This window comes from Pleurodeles waltl, chromosome 4_2, assembly GCF_031143425.1.
Source record: "Pleurodeles waltl isolate 20211129_DDA chromosome 4_2, aPleWal1.hap1.20221129, whole genome shotgun sequence".
Lineage (NCBI taxonomy): Eukaryota > Metazoa > Chordata > Amphibia > Caudata > Salamandridae > Pleurodeles > Pleurodeles waltl.
This window is the reverse complement of record NC_090443.1, coordinates 985,974,529-985,990,162: the sequence shown is the minus strand read 5'-3', so window position 1 is coordinate 985,990,162 and position 15,634 is coordinate 985,974,529.

Genomic DNA, 15,634 nt, shown 5'->3' with positions numbered 1-15,634 from the left:
CGTGGCAGTGTGTTGGCGCTCTTCTGCACTGCAGTAAGCGGCTTTTACCACCAATGTTGTAATGAGGGCCCTAATATAAAACCGGGCAGCTAGGCCCGACTCATGCTAACTGAGGCCTAGTGATTAATTAGCAAAACCTTAACAAATAACTCTTAATATTAGTATAAAATCATACATTGATGCATTATTATTTCAATATTAGTCAATTTCATTAATCATCGTATACAATGGTGGCTACTCCCTGTGGGCACATTTCAGACTCACGTTTAGTAAAACACAGCAATATATTTTCTATGCAGCATTAATATGCATTAGTTCGTAAACATTTTCATGTTAATTTTGATTATAAGAGCTACGCTCCAACAATCCTTCCTCTAATGACACTTGTCATCATACAAAACCTTTCCCTTCACAACCTTTCACTTTCTTAATTCACGCATTTCAATTTCTTCCCCCCTTTTTGACTTTTCATAAATTTCTTTGAATATTTTCTCCTTTTTCTTTTCTTCTTTCCTCTTATTGCGTTTTGCCAATTTTTCTTTAATCTTTTTACAAATTTTACATAATAACCATAGTGCAAATAAACAAGCCAGACTAATTAATATCCCCCATATTATTTTTGCAAGTATCCCATTCCAAATATTACTAAACCAATTTCCCACTTTAGCAAGTCTTTTTCCAACCTTTTCCCAAACTCCAGGATCTTTTAATTCTTTCAAATCTGTACTATCTCTTGTTAGGTTAGTAAGCATACTTTTAATCTTATTACTATTGTCAGGTATGAATGCACAACAGTGGCGCTCATTGAGCATTTTACAGACTCCGCCACTTTTCGCTAAAAGAATGTCTAAAGCAAGCCGGTTTTGAAGAGTCATAGCTCTTTCCGCAGCAAGTTCAGTATCCATCAGGAGTATAGCCCCTGTGAAGTTTGTCAGCATGTTATCCACAATAGTAGACAACTTTCAAATCTTTATGGAGTTTAAGATAACCCCTACTGAAGGAATTATGGCTCCAAATATATCACCTACGACAGCAGCCGCTGTCTCTCTCTTCTGTGTAGTATGATGCAATTCAGATAATTTAGGGAACTTCTTTGAGTCATCGATTTGGTAGATTTTTGGAAAAACTATTCCCAAATAACATGTCCCATACCATCCCTTAGGAAGACGGTAATAAGCATTAAGTCCACATATGTAATAGATCCCAGAGATCACTGGATCCTGCCCATTGAACATGAATGTCCACTTACTCTGAAACAAAAACACATGTCTGCACTCACTCGTTTCCACAAATAAAGTGTCAAGATCAGATTTTGGCCTATGTACACAAAGCTTTCCCACGTGTAATGCATCTATAGCTAACTTGCCTTGTGTCTTTATTGCACCATAAGCATAATCATTTGCAAACGTTAGTTTCTCTAGTCCCTTTTTGAACTTTTCTTTCAATGCTTTTCTTCTATCTTCAGCGTGATCTAAAAAGCTCTTCTCTACAGGCGTCAGTAAGCAGGTTAGATTATTGCAATGCGCATAAGCTGTGCCAAATGTCAATGTGGGCTCAAAGAATCCCCTAACTATTTTTATACTATTATCTCTAGCTATCTTGCTTAAATATTCAATTATAGACACAAAGGGAAACACTACATCTAGATTAGAATAGAAGTATTGAATGTATTCTTGATTATACAACCTTGTTAATAGCAAACCACAACTTATCCCGTAGGTTAGTGGCAGACTATGGTAAGTAACCCCTTCTTGTACTGACGAAGGAATTTTCGTGCACACATAACAGTTCTTTGCATCCATTGTTTCAACATACTCATTCAACAAGCAATAGAAAACATTAATAGATAGTTCCCTTTTTGTGTTAGTTCCCTCATGCAAATATTTTGCACCCTGCTCAAACCTCTCCCATGGTGTTAGCGTAGCGGTCTCAGGAATTGAAGCATTGTTAATCGCACTCTTATCCACCAACGGCATTCCCACAATCAGACCTATAATTATTATTGCACACGTAACACCCAAAATAGCACTCAACCAACTACGAATCTTACCCGTATTGTCATTATCTCTAAGGTTAGTCATGATCTGTAAAGAATCAGAGAGCAGAATAATATAAAGCAAACAATCAACTTGAGGAAGATCTAAAGCTCCTTTTTTTTTTCTTCGAGCAAAGTCTTTCTTTAGCAAGTATTTACAGCGTTTCACTCACTCCCAGGACCCTTTGTCAAATCAGGTTAGCAGCTTGTCATAATCAGTTTTTCAGAGTCAATTCAGGTTAACAGTGACACATCCGGTAGTTTATCAGTCTCTTTTGTCAGGTCTCTCTCTCTATTCAACTTCAGCTTAACAGAGTCTCTTAATTGTGGGCAACTTCACATACCATAATATTGACCTGGAATTTCTCGATCAAAACAAAATGCCAAGAATTTTTGTTTCTACTCAGCTGATGTTGCATAAGCCCATTCAGGACCTGCGTACCTCCTGTTTGCAACTCTCTTTCTTTTCAATTTGCGATCACCCTGCAACTCTCGTTCACTGAGATCTTCTTTCCTTGTGGTGTCAACTTCTTCCTCTATTGTTTTGTTAATGACCACTTTCTCCTTTGCAGCTTGTGGCTCTGGCCAGTTATCTCCTTTAAGTGTTCTTCTACGGCTCGTCCTTTCAGGATGTTGAGCAGTGCCTTCCTCTTGTGCTATGGTGTTTTCTCTTGATGGATCTGCAAGCGGCTCAGGAGTCAGAACGCTTTGACCTCCTTCTGCCTCACCTCCTTCGTCTTCAGGGTCTGTCAGGGGTTCAACTTCAAACCCGCATCCGTCTGTTTCTGGGAGAACCTCTCTTTGGGTCAGTCCTCCTGGTGCCTCAGTTGAGATAGGCTCACTGTCACCCCTCTGGATTTCGTTTGCTGGTTGAGTGACCAAGCCGTCCTCAACGGGCCCTCGTTCAGTCTCAGTTCCCCTTTGATTACTCTCCGGCCCTGAGACTTCCTTCTCTGCAGCTGTCACTTTCGACAACTCAAGTTCCTCATCAGTTGGACACATCACCTTCTTTGTGTGACTGGCATGGATCCAGTTTGGGAGTCCTGCACATTTCACAGCAGTAGTAGTTGTCAATATCACTTGATACGGCCCCTTCCAACGTGGCTCCAAACCCGACTTCCTCACGTGTTTCTTGACAACAACCCAGTCACCGGCTTTCAGAGTATGACCTGGATCATTTATTGGTGGTAGTGTGGTTGCTTCCACCTGGTGAGAAAAAGAGCGGACCACGTCAGCCAGACCCTTGCAGTAGTCCAACACCATATCATCCGTGATATTCACAAGAGCATTTGCAGGCACTGCGGGTAACCTCATAGCTCTACCCTTGAGAATTTCATGCAGAGACAGTCCTGTTTTCTTGTCGGGTGTATTTCTCATTGACATTAGCACTAGGGGTAATGCATCTGGCCACTTCAGATTCGTAGCTGCACACATTTTTTGCCATTCTCAACTTTAAGGTACCATTCATTTGCTCCACTAGTCCTGATGCTTCAGGGCAGTAGCTACAGTGCAACTTCTGTTCAATGTTCAATGCAGCACATAAGAGCTTGATCACCTCATTATTGAAGTGACTTCCCCTATCTGATTCTAAAGAGATCGGAAACCCGAAACGTGGTATCAACTCCCTAAGTAGCAGTTTCGCTACTGTGAAACTGTCATTCCTTTGCGTAGGGTAAGCTTCCATCCAATGACTAAAAATGCACACAATCACCAACACATACCTCAATCCTCTACACACAGGCATCTCAATAAAATCCATCTGCATCCTGCTAAATAGACCTCCTGCTCTCCCAATGTGGCTCAAATTCACCACAGTCCCTTTCCCCGTATTCATCTGCTGACAGATGATGCACCTGTGACAGATAACTTCTGCAGCTTGTCTGAATTTTGGATTGAACCAATCGACTTTGAACAACGTGATCATGGCGTCTCTCCCAACATGTGCTTGACCATGGTAAAACCTCGCAAACTGTGACAAAAGGCTGTTTGGCAAAACCATTTTCCCCTCCTTTGAAACCCATAAATCATCAGGTCTCTGCACACATTGCATTTTGAGCCAAGAGCGTTTCTCTTCTTTACTGGCACGTTCCTGCAATGATCCTAACTCATCCAGTGTATCAACCACCCTCAATGCATAACCTGAGCATGTTTCATTTTCAGTTTCGGGTAACAATTCCCACTGGTCTTGAAACGATATGCAGTTCAATGCGCAAAACCTTGTGACTTGATCTGCATATCCATTTCCCATTGACACAAAGGTGGTCATTACAACATTGGCAGTAAAAGCCGCTTACCGCCGTGCAGAAGACCGACAACACACCGCCGCGTCCATTGAATTCCACCACGCCCATTATGACCCAAAGGTCGGAATCTGCCAAAATCTAGACACCCACACAAGTCTGCCACACCAAAGGTCAGTGCTAAACAGGCGATAAGAAATCCTACACCGTCACACCAACAGGAATACGTCCACACTATCACGACCCACGAATCCACGCGGCGGTCTTTCAACCGTGGTATTCCATTGGCGGTACACACCGCCGCGCTCAAAATACACACACATTTACAAAACACGGCCACATTGGACAATTCGAAATACACACACCTGATACACATACATACACCACTATCACACACACAATACAATATAAAACACACACCCACATTACCCACAAACACCTAAGACAACAATTGCAACAGAAGGCCAGAGAGAGACACCACCATCTACAAACTAGCATCCACAGGCACTCAACACCATCACCCATACTACATCCACGCACCTCACACAACACACCACTAAATATCACCCCACACATCACAACACACACCACCTCACACATCACCCCATGGCACCACAAAGACACCCCAGGTTCTCTGAGGAGGAGCTCAGAGTCATGGTGGAGGAAATCACCTGGGTAGAGCCACAGCTATTCGGATCACAGGTGCCGCACACCTCCATAGCTAGGAAGATGGAGCTATGGTGAAGAATCGTGGACAAGGTCAACGCAGTGGGACAGCACCCAAGAACTAGGGATGACATCAGGAAGAGGTGGAATGACCTACGGGGGAAGGTGCGTTCCGTGGTCTCAAGACACCACATTGCGGTACAGAGGACTGGTGGCAGACCCCCACCTCCTCCCCCACAACTAACAACATGGGAGGAGCAGGTCTTGGCTATTCTGCATCCTGAGGGCCTCGTAGCAGTAGCTGGAGGAATGGACTCTGGTAAGTCAAATCTTTACTACTATATCCCCCACCCTACCTGCATGCCATCACATACCCCCACCCTCGCCCTCACCTCATCACTCCTACTCCTCACACTTGTCCCAATATCACAACCCACCCATCCCAAACCCAAGCCCTGCATGCAACACCAAAGCATGGACACCCATCACCAAAGCAGGCCACTGCACGTACCCATACTCCCCACTAAACCATCATCACACAAGGTCCCACACAAGAATGCAAGCACTGGGGTACACGGTCACCCACCCATTGCACACCATGGCACACACAGATGCAATAATCATGCCTTTAACCCCCTGCAGGACCCCTACCCAACGTCACCGGACAGGAGGGACCAGACATGTCCACTCCACCCACAGAAGAGGCCCACGGTGATGACAGCAGCTCAGTCCAACTGGATCTAGACGACCAGCCCGGTCCATCTAGGACCTCGGGACAGTCGGTTCTCCTCACACTGGCAGAAGCCACTAGAGGGCTTCCCCCCTCTGGAAACACCAGCACAGCACCCACCCAGCGGGCCCATACCTCTGTCCCCAGGACACGTCAATCAGCAGTGTGTCCACCACCACAGGGAACCCAGGATAACCCACCACCCCAACAACAACAGGGACCTGCGGGCAGTGGCAGTGGGCACACGGTTCAGGGGACAGAGGCACAGGAACACAGGGGAACTGGGAGGGCTGCTGTGCGGCAGGGGGAGGACAGGCCCAGGGAACCCACTCTCCACGAGGCCCTCTCCAACATCATGGGAGCCTACCACCATTCCCAGGAGACGATGGCAACGGTACTGGCCAAGTTTCAGGAGACCCAGCGGCTGCAGGAGGAACAGTATATGGGCTTCAGGGAGGAACTCAAATCCATCAATTCCACCGTGGGCACCATTGTAGGGGTGCTGAAGGAACTCGTGAACACCAGGAGGGACACTGTGGCACAACAAGGGGCCCCTGACACTAGCCTGGACGATGAACTTCCCACCACCTCCGCCGGCGCTAGTGGACAGGAGGCACCACCACAGGACCACCACCCCCGCACCCCACCCCCTGCAGAGGCAGAACCACCCCGCAAACAGTCCCTGAGACCCAGGACAAAGACAGAGAACGATGCCAAGACCCCGCCAAGAAATGAGACCACCCTGATTGTCATCCATTTGTCCCACCTTGTCACCCTGTCCATACTTAAACTGCCCCAGCTCCACTTCCTACGCCCCTTTGGACAATGCACCTGTGAGACTAATAGACTGGACTCTGCCATGGACATTCCTCCACCATCACCCCTCACCATTTTATAACCCCCTCCAATAACGAGCACTTAAATAAACACCCTTAGAGCACAAAACAATCTGGAGTCTGTCTGTGATTTCGAAATAGTGTCTTAGCAATTAAAGTGCCAAAATGCTCTTTGAAATGTAATGTCAACATACCTATGTCGCACAGCTCTACTCCATGAGGAAACAAAGCAGATGTCACACAGTGGGACCCACATCTGTGAAATCGTAAGGGAAAGTGACAACTCAGTGACCATACACTGGGTGAAAATGACAGACAGTAGAGAGGTAGTAGATTAAAATTAGATGTAGCAGGCAGGTCTGTCTTCTTAACTGTGTCTCACTGGAAGTATTGCAGGATCACCGTGTTCCTGTTGTTGATGCCCTCTTCTTCTGCTTCCTCGTCTTCACTGTCCACAGGCTCCACAGCTGCCACAACACCTCCATCTGGACCATCCTCCTGCAGAAAAGGCACCTGTCGTCGCAAAGCCAAGTTGTGAAGCATACAGAAGGCCACGATGATCTGGCATACCTTCTTTGGTGAGTAGAATAGGGAACCACCTGTCATATGGAGGCAGCGGAACTTGGCCTTCAGGAGGCCGAAGGTCCACGCTATAATCCTCCTAGTTCACCCATGGGCCTCATTGTAGCATTCCTCTGCCCTTGTCCTGGGATTCCTCACTGGGGTCAGTAGCCATGATAGGTTGGGGTAACCAGAGTCAACTGCAAATGGCGAGGGACAACTGTTAGACACACACTAACTCATAGGGACATCAACAGACCCAGACAACTATTCCCACTGATTTGGGTCCATGTGCTCACCTAATAGCCACACCCAGTGCCTCTGGAGTTGCCCCATCACATAAGGGATGCTGCTGTTCTGCAGAATGTAAGCGTCATGCACTAAGCCAAGAAATGTTGCATTAACATGGGAGATGTACTGGTCTGCCAAACACACCATCTGCACATTCATGGAATGGTAACTCTTCCGGTTTCTGTACACCTGTTCACTCCTGTGGGGGGGACCAAGGCCACATGTGTCCCATCAATGGCACCTATGATGTTGGGGATATGTCCCAGGGCATAGAAATCACCTTTCACTGTAGGCAAATCCTCCACCTGAGGGAAAACGATGTAGCTCCGCATGTGTTTCAGCAGGGCAGACAACACTCTGGACAACACGTTGGAAAACATAGGCTGGGACATCCCTGATGCTATGGCCACTGTTGTTTGAAAAGACCCACTTGCTAGGAAATGGAGTACTGACAGCACTTGCACTTGAGGGAGGATTCCTGTGGAATGGCAGATAGCTGATATCAGGTCTGACTCCAACTGGGCACACAGTTCCTGGATTGTGGCACAATCAAGCCTGTAGGTGATGATCATGTGTCTTTCCTCCATTGTCGACATGTCCACCAGCGGTCTGTACACCAGAGGATGCCGCCATCTCCTCACATGCCCCAGCGGACGGTGCCTATGGAGGAGAACAGCGAGCACAGAGTCAACCAACTCTGAGGTACATAAACACAGCTTCCTCTGAAAATATTCAGAAATCGAATTTTTCCTGTAATAGTATTGCAGCAAGGCCTAGGTAGGTGTGACGCAGTCAAAAATAAAGCCATGTGGGCCCCTGAAATGGCGGCTGCCTGACCTGTAAGGTGGAACAAGGGGATATGAGGTAAATGCGCTGGCGTTGTACACCGTCGCGGTAGGCGGTAGAAGACCGCAACGCAATTCTGTGTTGGTTAACGTTGGACCCTATGGGTCCCAGGAGCCAATGACAATGTATGCCGGCGGTAATGGTACGCACCGCAGCAGATGTGACTGCCATTTTCTATCTCTTCAATCACTCGATACCTGATCTTTGACAGGAGAGGACCTACACTGCACGTGCTGCTGTGACCTCAGTCTGGAGACAATGGCTTGTGTGTCTGGGGAAAAGGCCCCTGCCTTCAGCACGGAGGAGCTGGAGAAACTCGTGGATGGGGTCCTCCCCAGTACACGCTACTCTACGGTCCTCCAGACAAACAGGTAAGTACACTGTGAGCATGCTCTATGGGCAATGTCTGTGTGGAGTGGGGTGGATGAAAGATCGGGGGGAGAATGAGGCGTGCATGAAACGACGGTGAGTGCATGTGCTTCATGGCAAGGGTAGGGATGCGGTCCAATGACTGTTAAGGTGCAGTTGGTAATTACTATTCTTTTTCCCCTGTACAATTTCTGTAGGTCAGCACCCACCAGAAGAAGGACATCTGGCGTGCCATCGCCAAGGAAGTCCGGACCCTGGGTGTCTACCACAGACGGAGAACCCACTGCCGGAAAAGATGGGAGGACATTCGCCGCTGGAGCAAGAAGACGGCGGAGGCCCAGCTGGGGATGGCCTCCCAACGTGGGAGGGGTGCCCGTCGCACCATGACCCCCCTGATGTTCAGGATCCTGGCGGTGGCGTACCCAGAGTTGGATGGGCGCTTGAGGGCATCACAGCAGGCACAAGGGGGTGAGTACACTCTCATTCTGCTGATTCATCGCGCATTGAAGGTGTCTGGGTGGGGGAGGTGGGCTGTGGGTTCCCTTAGGCCAGGGCGAGTTTGGTAGTTAAGTTCCCTTCTTCAGGCAGGCCCTGTGGCACCCCACCCCACCTGTGTACAGTGCCAACTACACCTAGTCAGGCTCCTGTGACATCCATGTGTGCAGAAATCGGGCATAGCCTTGTAAGCCATGTCCCAGGGATTGAATAGTGGACCCCAAGTGTGCGGCGTAGTGCAGGGGGCTTCTGTGTCTGTCGTGTCTGCCAACGGTAGCGGTATTGCATGCACTGAACATGTCTTTCTTCTGTTTCCCCCCCCTTTTTGTGGTCTCCCTGTTCTTGTGTGCATTAGCATCATCAGGCGGAGGAGCAGTGGCACCAGCGCAAGAGGGAGCTGCATCCCACATGGCCCTGGAGGGCGAGACTACAGACTCCGAATTCACCATTGGGACGGAGGGCGAGGGGAGATCCACGGCTGGGACAGGAGCTGACACCAGTGAGACGGACTCGTCCTCTGGGAGCTCCCTTGCGGTGGCGGCACCATCTGTGCCCCCCGCATCTACAGGTACAGCCGCCACCCCCCCACCAGCACAGCCCTCCCGGCAGCCCCTCAGCTTTTGCCCCGTGCCCGCTCACCCAGGAGGGTGGGCATCACCTTCGCCCCAGGCACCTTAGGCCCTGCCCCAGTCACCCCTGCTGCCCCCAGTGAGGAGGCAATTGACCTCCTCTGGTCCCTCACTGTTGGGCAGTCTACCATGTTGAATGCCATCCAGGGTGTAGAGAGGCAGTTGCAACAAACCAATGCATTCCTGGAGGGCATTCACTCCAGTCAGGCAGCCCTTCAGCGAGCTTTTCAGACTCTGGCCTCAGCACTGATGGCAGCCATTGTCCCTGTCTCTAGCCTCCACCCTCCAACTTCCTCCACCCAGACCCACACTCCTGTACCTCAGCCTATCCCAAGCACACCATCAGACCAGCATGCACACACCTCAACACACAAGGGAAGCTCTGGCAAACATAAGCACCACACATCCCACAGGCACTCACGCAAGCATCACACACATGCAGACACACCAACATCCACTGCCTCCACTGTGTCCCCCTCCTCCTTGTCTCCCTCCTCCCTCCCTGTCTCGTTTCCACACACACCTGCATGCACTACATCCTCAGCCACTACGTCCATCACCAGCACACACACCACCATACTCCGCTCACATGCAGTCACCACCCCCACTACCATTCACACATCCCCTGTGTCCTCTTCCAGTGTGTCTGTGAGGCCACATCCCAAGGTACACAAATGCAGCCATCCACCTCACGACAGCCTCCAGCCCATGCACCTTCACACAAAGTCAACAAACGTACACCTCCTAAAACCACTACCTCTTCCTCCACTCCTAAACCCCCTCCATCTACCCGTCCCAGTGTGTCCAAAAAACTTTTACTGTCCAACCTTGACCTCTTTCTCTCACCTCCCCCACCCCTTCAGTCTCCTAGGGCCCGACTCTCCAGGCACCAAACTAGCACCTCAGCCACAACATTGGCGGGACCAGTGGTGCCAGTAGTCACCGGATTCTGGAGTGCACCAGGCAGCAGGGCAGCCAGTGTGGCAAGGAGCCACAGCACGAACAGTCCCCCACCTGTCAAGCATCAAAAGTTGGCCAGTGCCCGGCGGTAGAGGGGAAAGAAATCAGCCACCAAAGCCGCTCCCAGGGGTCCAGTTGGGAGTGTGGAGACAGCTGTGACACCATCCAAGGTGGGGAAGGGGCACAGTAAAACAGGCAAGTTTGGGAAGATCAGCACGGCGGACAAGACCGCCAGCAGCCCCGCTGCCACAGACAGGACCGCCAGCAGCAGCCACACTGCCCAGGAGAAGACCCCCAGCAGCAGCCACACTGCCCAGGAGGCGACCGCCAGCAGCCCCGCTGCCACAGACAGGACTGCCAGTAGCAGCCCCGCTGCCCAGGAGGCGATCACCAGCAGCCCTGCTGCCACAGACAGGACCGCCAGCAGCAGCCACACTGCCCAGGAGAAGACCACCAGCAGCAGCCACACTTCCCAGGAGGCGACCGCCAGCAGCCCCGCTGCCACAGACAGGACCGCCAGCAGCAGCCCGCTGCCCAGGAGGCGACCACCAACAGCCCGCTGCCACAGACAGGACCGCCAGCAGCAGCCCCGCTGCCCAGGAGGTGACCGCCAGCAGCCCCGCAGGCCAGGACAAGACCGCCACCAGCTGAACCGCTGTCAAGGACACCGCCGCCACCAGCACCGCTGCCAAGGACACCACCGCCACCAGCACCGCTGAATAGGACAAGACCGCCACAAGCACCACTGAACAGGACACCACCGCCACCAGCACCACAGGCCAATGAGCGCCAAAAGCTCTGGCGCTACTGAGACTGCCACGAGCAGGATGAAGCCCTCTGGGCACAAAGCCCCCTCCAGAACCAGTGGAGATTTACATCCACTACTGCTGTCCTTGGCAGGATGAAGCACTCTGGGCACAAAGCCCCCTCCAGAACCAGTGGAGAAGAGCATCCACTACCTCTGTCCTTGGCAGGATGAAGCACTCTGGGCACAAAGCCCCCTCCAGAACCAGTGGAGAATGTTATCCACGTGAGAGACTGTGACTTTGCACTCCCCAGGATTGAACAGTGGGCAAACCACCCACTGTAGAGACTTGTGAGACTGTGGCTTTGCACTCCCCAGGATTGAACAGTGGGCAGACCACCCACTGTAGAGACTTGAGAGACTGTGGCTTTGCACTCCCCAGGATTGAACAGTGGGCAAACCACCCACTGTAGAGACTTGAGAGACTGTGGCTTTGCACTCCCCAGGATTGAACAGTGCGCAAACCACCCACTGTAGAGACTTGCGAGACTGTGGCTTTGCACTCCCCAGGATTGAACAGTAGGCAAACCACCCACTGTAGAGACTTGCGAGACTGTGGCTTGGCACTCTCCAGGATTGAACAGTGGGCAAACCACCTACTGTAGAGATTTGAGAGACTGGCTTTGCACTCCCCAGGATTGAACAGTGGGCAAACCACCCACTGTCTATGGCTTTGCACTCCCCAGGATTGAACAGTGGGCAAACCACCCACTGTAGAGACTTGAGAGACTGTGGCATTGCACTCCCCAGGATTGAACTGTGGGCATGGAGCCCCCTCGTTGATCTGGCGTTGTGCACTCAACTGGCTGAGGTGCCCCCCCTTCCCTTCCCCCTGAGGTGCCTGTTTTATTTCCAACTGATGCCCCTGCAATGTTCTCTCCATCTTGTTCGGGTATTGAGTGTGGGCCTCGCCCATTTCTTTGGGCCCAGTGATCCACGGACTATGATGGTGAAATCCCTTGGACTAGTGTTCTTGGTGTATATAATTGTATATAGTATAAATGTATATATTTGTAAATATTTTTGATATAGGTAATTGAATATATCAGAATTATTCGACTCATTTCCTTTTGTCCTTGCATTCTTCCAGGGGGGGGTTGGGTGATGTAACTGTTATGTGTCAATATGTATTAGCGTGTGTGTTGTAGTGCGTGAAGGTGGGGGTGTTGCGTGTTGCGCGTGTCCCTGTTTTTACCCTCCCCTGTGTCGTAGGTGCAGTACTCACCGTTGTCTTCACCGCCGCCATTCGTGCTCCTGGTAGAGGAGCAGGAAGATAAAGGCTGGCAGAATCTGGAGCACCGGTTCTATGGCGTCCTGGTTCCTCGTGGGGTATGTAGAGGTGAGCGTTTTCCCTTCGAAGCCCTGTTTCTGCCGTGTTTTTGTTCGCGGTGAATCCCCCCCTGAAAAGGTGGCAGATTAGTGGGTTGAAATAGTGTGGGCGGTACATTGTCCTCCGCCTGTCTGTTGGCGGTTACCGCCGCGGTGTTTGCTTGTACTGAAGTGGCAGTCAGAGTGTTGAAGTGACTGTCTATGTTGGTGGTTTCCGCCATGGTCGTAAATCCAATTTTTTTACCGCCGGCCTGTTGGTGGTTTTACTGCCGCTTTAACACCGACCGCCAGGGTTGTAAAGACCCCCAAAGTCTTGTGATTTAACATGAGCATTGCATTTCACCACGGCAATTTCAAGAGGTAATTGAATCGCATGCAACAATTCCTTAATTCTTTCGCCATTTTTCACTGGAGAAACAGAAGAGGTCAGGAAACCCATCTGTGACCATAACTGGCCAAAATCATGGACAATTCCAAAACCGTATCTGCTGTCAGTATAGATAGTGACTTTCAAATTTTCGGCAGCATGGCATGCCCTTGTAAGAGCAATCAATTCAGCCACTTGAGGAGAGTATACTCTTTCGAGCCAAGATGCATCTAGGATACCCGAGATTGTACATACAGCATATCCGGCTCTCAGTACTCCTACTGAGTCTCTCAGGCATGAGCCATCAACAAAGAAAATGTAATCATTCTCTTCCAATTGGGTATCTTTAATGTCAGGTCTTGTTTGGTGCACAGATCTGTTACCTCAAGACAATCATGTTCTACATCCTCGGCATCATCAATGTCTGCATTTTCATTAGGAAGCAAAGTTGCCAGGTTCATAACAGTACATCTTTTCAGTGAGACATTAGGTGACCCCAATATATTCGTTTCATATTAAGTCAGGCGAGCATTCATCATATGTTGAGTCTTTGTTCGGGTTAACAGAATTTCAACTGAATGTGGGACCATTACTGTTAAGGGATGTCCCATCACTATACCTTCACACTGAGTGAGGCTTTGACCAACTGCTGCAACTGCACGCAAACAACCTGGTAAGGCTGCTGTGACTGGGTCCAAAGTAGCTGAAAAATATGCTACTGGGCGGTTTGCACCTCCATGGACCTGTGTCAGGACAGACAAAGAACAAGCATCACGTTCATGACAAAACAGTACAAAAGGCTTTGTGTAATCAGGCATACCTAAAGCTGGTGCCCTGCACATGCTTTCCCTCAGTTCAATGAATGCTGTCATCTCTTTCTCGGACATGGTTATAGCACCAGGGCCATCCTGAATCTCCCTGACAGTCAATCTCACCAAAGGTTTGGAGATAATCGAGAAGTTGGGAATCCACTGGTGACAGTAGCCCACCATACCCAGAAACATCCTACCGTCCCTCTTGGTTGTCGGGGGATTCATCTGCAATATGGCTGTCACACTTTCTTTGGATATTTTCCTTGACCCCTTTTCAATCAGGTGGCCTAAGTACTTCAGCTCTTTTTGACAGTACTGTAGCTTCTTTGGGGACACTTTGGGGCATATTTATACTCCGTTTGCGCCGAATTTGCGTCGTTTTTTTCGACGCAAATTCGACGCAAAACTAACTCCATATTTATACTTTGGCGTTAGACGCGTCTAGCGCCAAAGTTCATGGAGTTAGCGTCATTTTTTTGCGTGAACACCTTCCTTGCATTAATGATATGCAAGGTAGGCGTTCCCGTCTTAAAAAATGACTCCGATGCATATGCGTCGTATTTATACTCCCGGGCAAAAATGACGCCCGGGAGTGGGCGGGTCTAAAAAACCTGCATTAGCGCCGGATTTTAGCGCCTGGGTCAGGGCAGGCGTTAAGGGACCTGTGGGCTCAGAATGAGCCCAGAGGTGCCCTCCCATGCCCCCAGGGACACCCCCTGCCACCCTTGCCCACCCCAGGAGGACACCCAAGGATGGAGGGACCCACCCCAGGGACATTAAGGTAAGTCCAGGTAAGTATTTTTTTTTGTGGCATAGGGGGGCCTGATTTGTGCCCCCCTACATGCCACCATGCCCAATGACCATGCCCAGGGGACAGAGGTCCCCTGGGCATGGCCATTGGGCAAGGGGGCATGACTCCTGTCTTTGCTAAGACAGGAGTCATTTCAATGGGGGATGGGTGTCGTAAAAAAATGGCGCAAATTGGGTTGTGGCGATTTTTTTGCCTCAGCCTGACTTGCACCATTTGTGGACGCCCATACGCCATTTTCCCCCTACGCCGGCGCTGCCTGGTGTACGTCGTTTTTTTTAACGCACACCAGACAGCGCCGGCGGATAACGCCGGCTAACGTCATTGAATAAATACGGCGCCCGCGTGGCGCTTCAGAATGGCGTTAGCCGGCGCAAAATTTTTTGGCGCAAAACTGCATTAGCGCAGTTTTGCGGCAAAAAATATAAATATGGCCCTTTATGTGCGTTCTTTCCCAAATTATTTAGTAATGCAATAGTATCATACCTGCAGTCATCTTTCATTTTGGACGCAATTAACAAATCGTCAATGTACTGCACTAGAGTCGAACTAAAAGGTAATTCTAATGATTCCAAGTCCTTCTTCAATACCTGATTGAAGATGGAAGGTGATTCTGAAAGCCCTTGAGGAATTCGACACCAACTGTAAACCTTGTCCAGGAATTTTAAACTGAAGAGAAATTGGCTGTCCTCATGAAGAGGCACCGAAAAGAATGCTTGAGACAGGTTCACAACAGTGAACCACTCTGCATCACACGGAACCTGAAACATGATTACGGCTGGATTTGGCACTATGGGGCAACACTTTACCACAATCTCATAAATTTTTCTCAGGTCTTGGACAATTCGAACTTTC